Below are 8,653 nucleotides of genomic sequence, written 5' to 3' on the forward strand. Positions count from 1 at the left end.
TTCCTGCAGCAAACTAGAGTTTGGAACTGGAGGACATCAGGTAACTCAGGAAATGAACTCTCCCCCTCTCTTACTTCTTCTCTTTGTCAAGTGCTCCGATATTCCCAAGGCAGCTAATAATGGTGGCTAATAATAGGGTCCCCAAAATGCAGGGATAGATGCTGGAGACTGGAAGGAGATTGGGAGAAGGGAGGAGTATAGGGAAGGAAATCAGGGGAAAAAATAGAGAGGCAAGACATTTGTGGGACACAGAAATGGTTTATTACTTATTGATGATAACGTGTATAACAGTCTTGACTGGACTAGATGTATTTCATGTTGGATAAATTTTCTTTACAAGCCAAATGATGTATAGCGATCGAATGTTTAAAAAAATAACAAGAATAATAAACATTAAAAATTAGGGTCACAAGTATTGGGTTGTTAGAAAAGTCATGATGTATTTTTTCTGTTTTTCCATGCAAAAATATGTCATGACTTTTCTGACAACCCATTATTACCACTACGGCTGTAAGGATGGCTTCCCATGCTTTCACGGGTTTGTCTGGTAAAGAGTAAATATGCCCAAATGGATTCAGACAGTTTGTTACTTACACAGGCAGCAAGAAAGAGTCATCATGGTCAGTTCTCTATGTCCCTAATACTTCAGACAACAGTGAACTGAAGTGACCAGTTGATAGATGAGGAATGAATGGGAGTCATTCTGCTGCTAAAGAACTACCTCTAAACCATAGTCGGGCAGTTTCCTAGACTTATGTTGAGGTCTATAGCTATAGCTTAAGTAGGGGTGAGGTGAAAAGTCTTATATTCAACTGAATAGAGAGATAGATGAGAAATAGCCTGTGACAGGCTTTCACAGGATAAGGAGGAGAAACTACCTCTCACCAGCTCACCAGCTGCTTATCTTCCTTTTCACTGGGAAAAAGGCATTCTTCCAAGACTGTGGTCAGTCCTTGCATACTTGGCCTGTGTGGAGATGTATAAGGTTGTCAAGGTGTCGCACTGTGGAACTATTTTCTCATGCTCTCCTGGTGTCCTGGTCAGTCTTCTTTCATAAAGTTTGCTGTTGTTTTCTGCTCTTCAACCACATTGCCAAATGTAGATCCCAGCAGCTTCTATGTATATATGCTCTTGACCTCTGTTCCCTGAAGAGAGAAAGAGTCTGACTTGTTTCTCAGTTCTAGTCCAAAAGTCCTGGGAAAAGACTCAAAACAACCCACCATTGGCTGGGGCTCACCTCTGCACCAATCAGCTGTAGGCAGTTCCCATGCAGATTGGTGGAGCAAAAGGGATGGGGATCTCAGAGGAGATTACTTTACAAAGAAACTAAATATATAATTAAATGTGCAATAAGTGTATTCTGTAATGGTATATGCCTGTCTTTTATTAAAACATGGGATGAGGCCAGCCCCATAATGTAGTGGTTGAGTGCTGTGCAGAGGAAGCCAGATCCTCCATGGGCAACCAGTGTTCAAGACCTGGCCCAAGTGGCTTATAAAACACGCTGGTACATGCATGTATGCCTGGTATCCTGATGGGATGGAGAACGAGAGGACCAAAGATTGTGGTGTGATCAGGCCACATTGGGAGATATTTTCTCTCTCTCTCTTTCTCTCTCTTTTCTGTGCACACATTCACCGTCTGGCACAAAAAGGAAATAAAAAGAAGATAGTTTGCAGGCCTAGCCACTGTGGTGCCATTGTAGTGCAAAACTCTGCCATGTTGAAAGCTATAATATGGATGACTCGGGTTTGGTTCCTGAATTGACTTGTACTTGTCAAGTACACATGTATGTGCCAATGATCCTCGCTAGCTGGAACAGGCAGGGAGAAGGATCATGGCATGAGATACTGCTGAGGGTGTTTTTTTCTCTCTTAATAAATATGCTTTTTAAAAGAGAAGATGGTTTGCAATAATTGTATTTAAACACTAAAGATAGTGATGCACTGACAATCGCTTGGATAGTACAAATCTGAAGACTGATCTTCAGTTTATAACCATAACTATCATGTAGAAATCCTGTCACCAATGTCAACTTTAACTTATGTGATGAAGACTATGCTCATGACAAGTCAGCATGCACTAGATTTTTACAGAGCAGGCTTGAAGCTGTGTTCTCACACTCAAGTAATAGCACAATATGTTTAAGTGTATGTATATGTATAAGTGAGAAACTCACAGAAGCCAGGGATGAGAGCTTCAGGAAGTTATGCAAAGTCCAACACCACAGAGGAGGTAAGGATGATAATGAGGTCACACCAGATCAGACCCTTGATATTTGAAGTGCAGCTCCTAGATGAGCAGCAGGAGAGGGTGTGGAGGCGCCTGAAAGCTTATTAAAAATGTAGGGTCTCAGGCCTCATCCCAGACCTACCATAATTAGACTTTGCGTAATAGGAAGACCCCAAGTATTGGTTTGCACTTTAACACTTTGGAAGCATTGTCCTAGAAGACCTTTAAGAAAAAAAAAAAACTGATTCCACAGAGTGTGAAGGGCAAAGCCAGATTGCAGAGGGTTACAAGTGAAATCTTTCTTGGTCTTCATTTCTGAATAAAGAGAGAGAGAGAGAGAGAGAGAGAGAAATGAATCCTGTACTCTTTTTATGTGCCCTCAGTTTGGCTTTCTGCCTTACTTTCCAACCTTCTCCTATACATTTCATTCAGTTTTACTAAACAGGTCCATTCACCATTCTCTCTACTAAATGGCCTGTAACTTTCCACCTCTATCCCCAGTACCTGGAATGTCTTCCCCTTATTTTCTCTACCTGTTGAAATCTTGTCCATTTCTCAAGGCCCACTTGAAAATTATTTTCTGCATGGATCTTCTCCAGATGGTAACTATAATTCCATCCAGCTTTAACAGTCTCATTAACACATGGATGACACAAATAATGAAGCTGGCTAACATTTTTTGAGTAGATACTAAATGCAAAACCAGATTCTAAACTTTACTTGTATCAACATTCTAAGCCTTACAACTCTATAGAGTAGGCACAATGTTATAATTCTCATTTACAGATGAAGAAACTGATACACAGAGGGAATAATTAACATGCCATGCTGACATAAGCCTGCAACAACTTCTATAGGTAACTGAAGTGAAGTAGGACTCGGAAAATGTTATTCTTATTTGCAGACATTTTTAGAAGTTACAGAGACCAAATCAAGCATACTATCTCTTATTATCTCTGTAGTTGTTATTAGTATATATTTCTTTTATTTATTTATTTATTTATTTATTTTTAGAGAGGTTTTTTGCTATAGGGCGTGTGCTCTTGCCAGACAGACAGAGAGAGACAGAGAGACAGAAAGCGAGAAATCACCCCCCCCCCCCCGGGGAAAGACAAGAGATAGAAAGCGAGAAATCACCCCCCAGGGGATGGCCATGCCGCAGTCCCTTCTCCTCCTTTCTCCTCTTGGGATCTTGGGCACGCACGCACACGCACCTGGCATGAGTTTAAAGCCACAGGGTCTGGGACATGAACCATGGCTGACTACGTGGGAATCAAGCGACATTGCCATTACGCTAACTGCTGGTCCTAGTATATATTTCTTAAAAGAAGTCTTTGGTCTACAAGTATAATTCTTACAGTCCACTAATGTCATGTTCACTCCAAATAATTTTATCTTTATGGCCACAAGATCAGCTTTTAGCCAAAAGAAAATCTAGTTACTTTAGTGGTCAATTCATCCAAAACTTTTACATGCACTTGGGCAGATGGTGGATGGAAAAGAGCCCTGGCTGAGGGAGTTTGTTAAGTTTGCCCATGCACCACTTCAAAATGTGTGGATCCTAAAGCAGAGGATATGTTCATCTGTGGGAAGGATCACCTTTTCTATTTCTCACAAAGATCTTAATAGTTTGACAGAAAACTTGAGAGCAACACTGACAAAATGTCTCCCAACTCATTACAGCTCCCAAGATCCCCGGCTTTCACACACCATGGATTCCACATCATTACTGTCTGTACATGAACTGGGCTCCAGGAGGCTTCCCTGCCATGCACTGAATCGGCTCTTACTTGCAGCAGGGTCTACCTCAGATCGTGTCATTTTCCCTAATAATCAGCATGACCCATTACACATGTTCCCAAAATCCATCGGAATTGTTCTTATTCCATATAACATAGGAGACTTCAGGCTCACTCAGATGGTTATTCTCCCAAAATTCTTATCAGGCTTTTGTATCTAGCCTCACAACCTCCTAGAATAGCTGACAAAGTCCCTTTGGCTCCCTGAGAGGCTCTGCTCTCTCTAGGGCCTGGGAGACGATTTCCTTCTGAGGATATGCCTCAGCCCTGTCCACACTGAATTTCCTTCCACAGTAGTGACTCTAGCACTCTCTTTCTCCCTATTAGGATCTCACACTCCAATCCCTCCAAGTCTGCAAGTCCCACTCAGAATGCTCAGAGAGCATTCATCTCCTAAAGATGTCATGTAAATGATCACTGAGTTATTTTCCTAACTATTGTTTCTTTTTCTCAGGCTCCACGCTAGTCCTCAGTATCTTGCAGGTATGTGCCCTGCCACATCCTCCTCAATACTGTGTTTCTACTTTGTGTATGTCTCTGGAATCCATTGATTTGATTGAAATTAGTTGTTTTAGTGGCAATATTTGGAAGCAAGTATTCTGATTTTGCACTAAACACAGTTTAAGTACTTTGTTTAGTGTTATCTCATTAACCATCTTCCAACAGTCAAATAAGAGTGAAAGCAAAGATATTTTTGGGTAAGAAAAGCCTGAGATTCGTAGATAGGCCTCTGGGAGATTAATTACCTGAAAATATATGCAAATTGTGCCTTACTCTGAAAAGGAGAGTTCAGAGTTTTCAACCTTAAAAAGGTTAATAACTACATCTAGGTTAATTGTGAATCTTCATTTTAAAAAATCCTGATCTTCTATATATTATGCATCTTAATTTCACAAGATTTCTACCTTTTTTAAACCTTAATATATAATTAAAATACAGTTAAAAGACATGCCTTAATAGTATGTATACTAGAAGTCCCTTGGATTTTAATTTGGACTATGTAATAAAAGGGCTGATGCACCAGGGGGTAATCAAGGTTAAATTTTTGATCAAGGAAAATTCTTTTTCAGAATGGGTGCAAAGGAGACACACATGTGATTTGGATGAATGGCACCTTTGGAAAGTCAGGATTTGGGAAACTATAATTGTTTGATAATAAATAGCAGGTTGTAGTGAAACAGGTGAGCCTTTATGACACATCAAAGGGAGGCTGGAACCCATTATGTGGGTAATTAGAGAGGGGAAAAAATCCTGCTTATTCCAGCCACATAGGAGGAAGCAACTCTATTGCTCAAATTAATTACAGAATACTTTTAAGGGATATGTTTTAATTAAAATGCAGTCTTGTCTCTCTTTAAAAACTCTACTCAAAAATATTAATTTAGGAACAAATAAAATATGAGTTGCATAACCACATTTCTAAGAATTTCTTTATTTACTCTCCCTCTCTGAAACATATTTTAAATTCCCTAAAAGATGTCTTGAAAGTGTTTGTGCCTTTATTATGTGGTTGTGTGATTCACTTGACATGGAACAATTTTTAACCAATGTTTAGGAACAGGTTGTTAAGCCAGCCCTTCATGAATCCCCTGCCCCCAACCTTGACTACATCTCAGAGCATTGAGAACAGGGTGTTTTAATAGCACAGCAGGTGCCCAGAGGTGCTTGTTGAGCATATTAATAAATGAGAGAATCCCAAGCCACAGAATATTATGCTTAGGCTTCTACTCTGAAGAGAGAAAAGTATTTAAGAGTTCTGTAGTCATTAGATAATTAATACTTACAATAATACCTATTTTTTTTAGCAGTTCTTTCTTTTGTTCATGTAAATTATAAAAGACTTTCAGGTCCAAAATTTCTTCCACCTACTGAGTGAGAAACTTATGATACTCTCTCTATGTGTCATCTTTCATTCCAAGATCTCAAACTGAAGAGATACGCAGATCATTCTCAGACATCTTTATGATTTAAGTAGGGAGTTTCTTTAAAATGGTAATGAGTGAAACAAACCAGGTAAAGGGATTTTTACAAGATTTTTATAATTGTACTAGCCTTTTGTGTTGTTTTTTAATGAGAGAGAGGGAGTCAGGAGGAAAGAGAAAGAAATATGTTCTTTTTTCCTTTTTTATGATAGATAGTGCATGTACATGAGAGAGAGAGAGAGAGAGAGAAGCACTTTTTTGGGGGGGGGTTGTGGTTTTATTTAGAAACAAATAAAATGTGCACACGAGCTGTCTACTCGGTTTCTTCACTGCGCAGCCTGGCGTTGGGATTGGTGACTCTGATGGCCTCGCGGTTCTTGGAGGAGACGTTGTGGGCGACCTCAGCACAGTAAGACTTACTGCACATCAGCAGCACTTCCAGTCCTTTAGTTGTGGACCAGGAACTTCCAGAAGCCGCTGGGCAGCATGTGCTTTGTTTCCTTGTTGCTCCTGTAACCGATGTTGGGCATCAAGATCTGGCCTTTGAATCTCCTCCGCACCCTGTTGTCAATCCCTCTGAGTTTCCACCAGTTGCGTTTAGTTTTGACATATCGGTCTGACTGGTGCCGGATGAACTTCTTGGTCCTCTTTTTGACGATCTTCGGTTTCACGAGGGGCCTGAGGGCAGCCATGACGCCAGGTAAGAGATGGCTGCCACCTCCACAGGCAGAGCTGAGGAAGAGAGTGAGAAGCACTCTTGACACTGTCCTGTCATATCTCAATCCTGTTACCCCAGCCACGAGCTTCTTAGTATCCTGGGTACCTGGATGCCCTGGCATATTTTCAGGCCAATTCAGACATCCAAACATGCCATCAGCCAGCCATATTACTTCAAGCCTTGTAGGGCACCTGCATTACTGCTGCACTGTAGCACTGGACCAAAATTAGTTTTTTCTTTTGTTTTCAGAGGGGTGTGTGTGTGTATTTTTTTTTTTTTAAGAGACAAGGTTATGCCATGTTGCTCAAGCTGGCCTTGAACTCTTGATCCTCTTGCCTTAGCCTCCCAGATCTGAGATTACAGTTACATAGCACCATGACCAGCTTTATAATAGATATCTTTGACAGGGCCCCACCACACCATGATTTCTTCATTTTAGCATCCCAGTCATTGTAGGTACAGAGCACCACACCCAGCCTCAGTCATTATGCAGTAGCACCCTCCTGCTTGTGCACCATGGTTGGGCCAATTGCCTTTTTCTTTTATTCTCACATTGTTATTTTAACCTAAATTGGGCAGACAGTTATTTTCTAAGTACTTAAGATATTTAAATTATTTTTGTGTCAATTATTTCCACACTTTGATATGATCATGGTTTATACACATTATAAATATTCTAGATCTGTATATTTTGGTTGTTATCTGTGGGCTTTGTATTAGTTTACTAAGGCGACCAAAGCAAAGTACCACCAACTGGTGGCTTAAACAATAGGAATTAATTCTTTCATGGTTCTGGAAGCTGCAAGTCGAAAATCAAGGTATCCTGCAGAGTTGGTTTCTTCTGGAGACACTGAGGGAGGATCTGCTCTATTCCTGATTTCTCTCTTAGCTTCTGGCACTTGCCAGTGATCCTTAGTATTCCTTGCCTTGTAGACACATCACATTAATATCTGCCTGTCTTCTCTTGGTGTTCTCTCCCTGTCTCTGTGTCCAAATAGCCTTTATTTTTATAAGGAAGTCAATCATTGGGGCTCACTCTAATCCAGTATGACTTCAGTCTAACCTGATTACATCTGCAAAGGCTCTATTTCCAATAATCGCATTCACAGGTACCGGGGTTACAACATGAATGTATCTTTTTTTGGAGGTACAGTTTGACCCACATAAGGCATTCTATTGCATTATTCTCCTATTGTGTTTCTAAAATTTGTATTTCATATCTCAAAGTTTGGTCCTGTGCTCTTCCTTCCTTTCATTATTAACTTTTCTGGGAAGTCCCCTACACTGTCTTCAACCTGGTATAACTGCAATATCTATCTTTACCTTTCTGTTGAAACTGTTACCTGCCACTTTTCATTTTGAATTTTATCAAATCTTTGTAGAATTTCACATCTCTGATCTTTCTTTCTTTCTCTCTCTCTCTCTTTCTCTCTTTAAGCTATAGGGCTTATGAGCATGCCATAGACAGAGAGGAAGAAAGAAAGAAAGTAAGAAAGCACCTCCTAGAGGGGACAGTCTTTCCTCCGTTCTCCTCTCAGGATTGTGGGCATGCTCACACACATGCCTGGATTGTTTTTCAAACCTCTGGGTCTAGGACTCAAACCACACAGTTGGCTATGTGGGGTCCAGCTTCTTTAACCACCATGCCACCTGGCTGACCTCCAATACTTTTCTTTAGAGTTGTCTCTGTTGCTGGTTTTGAACCCTCTTGTTTTTTCTCTTTATACTTAAAAAAAAAAAAAAATTTACCAGAGGGCCTGTATACTTGCCAGAAAGAGACAGAGACAGAGAGAAAGAGAGAGAAGGTACCCACTAGTGAGACTGGACATACCATAATCCCTTCTGTATTTCTCCATCATGTTGGGAATTTTGAGCACAAACACACATGGACCTGTTTTTTTTTTTTTTTTTTTTTTTTTTTTTTTTTTTTTTTTTTTTTTTTTTTTTTGATTTTTTCTTTTGGGGCGCGTGTTCGCCCAAAA

At 40.2% G+C, this 8,653-nt stretch overlaps 1 protein-coding gene and 1 pseudogene across 1 annotated transcript in view; one reads left to right on the plus strand and one right to left on the minus strand.

The window, feature by feature from the left end:
* SLC25A21 (solute carrier family 25 member 21) overlaps positions 1-8,653 on the plus strand; it is a 545,709-nt gene that overhangs the window by 2,717 nt on the left and 534,339 nt on the right. The window lies entirely within an intron of this gene.
* Positions 6,228-6,850, minus strand: LOC106735260 (60S ribosomal protein L32 pseudogene; annotated as a pseudogene).

This window comes from Tupaia chinensis, unplaced genomic scaffold (assembly GCF_000334495.1).
Source record: "Tupaia chinensis unplaced genomic scaffold, TupChi_1.0 Scaffold000350_1, whole genome shotgun sequence".
Lineage (NCBI taxonomy): Eukaryota > Metazoa > Chordata > Mammalia > Scandentia > Tupaiidae > Tupaia > Tupaia belangeri.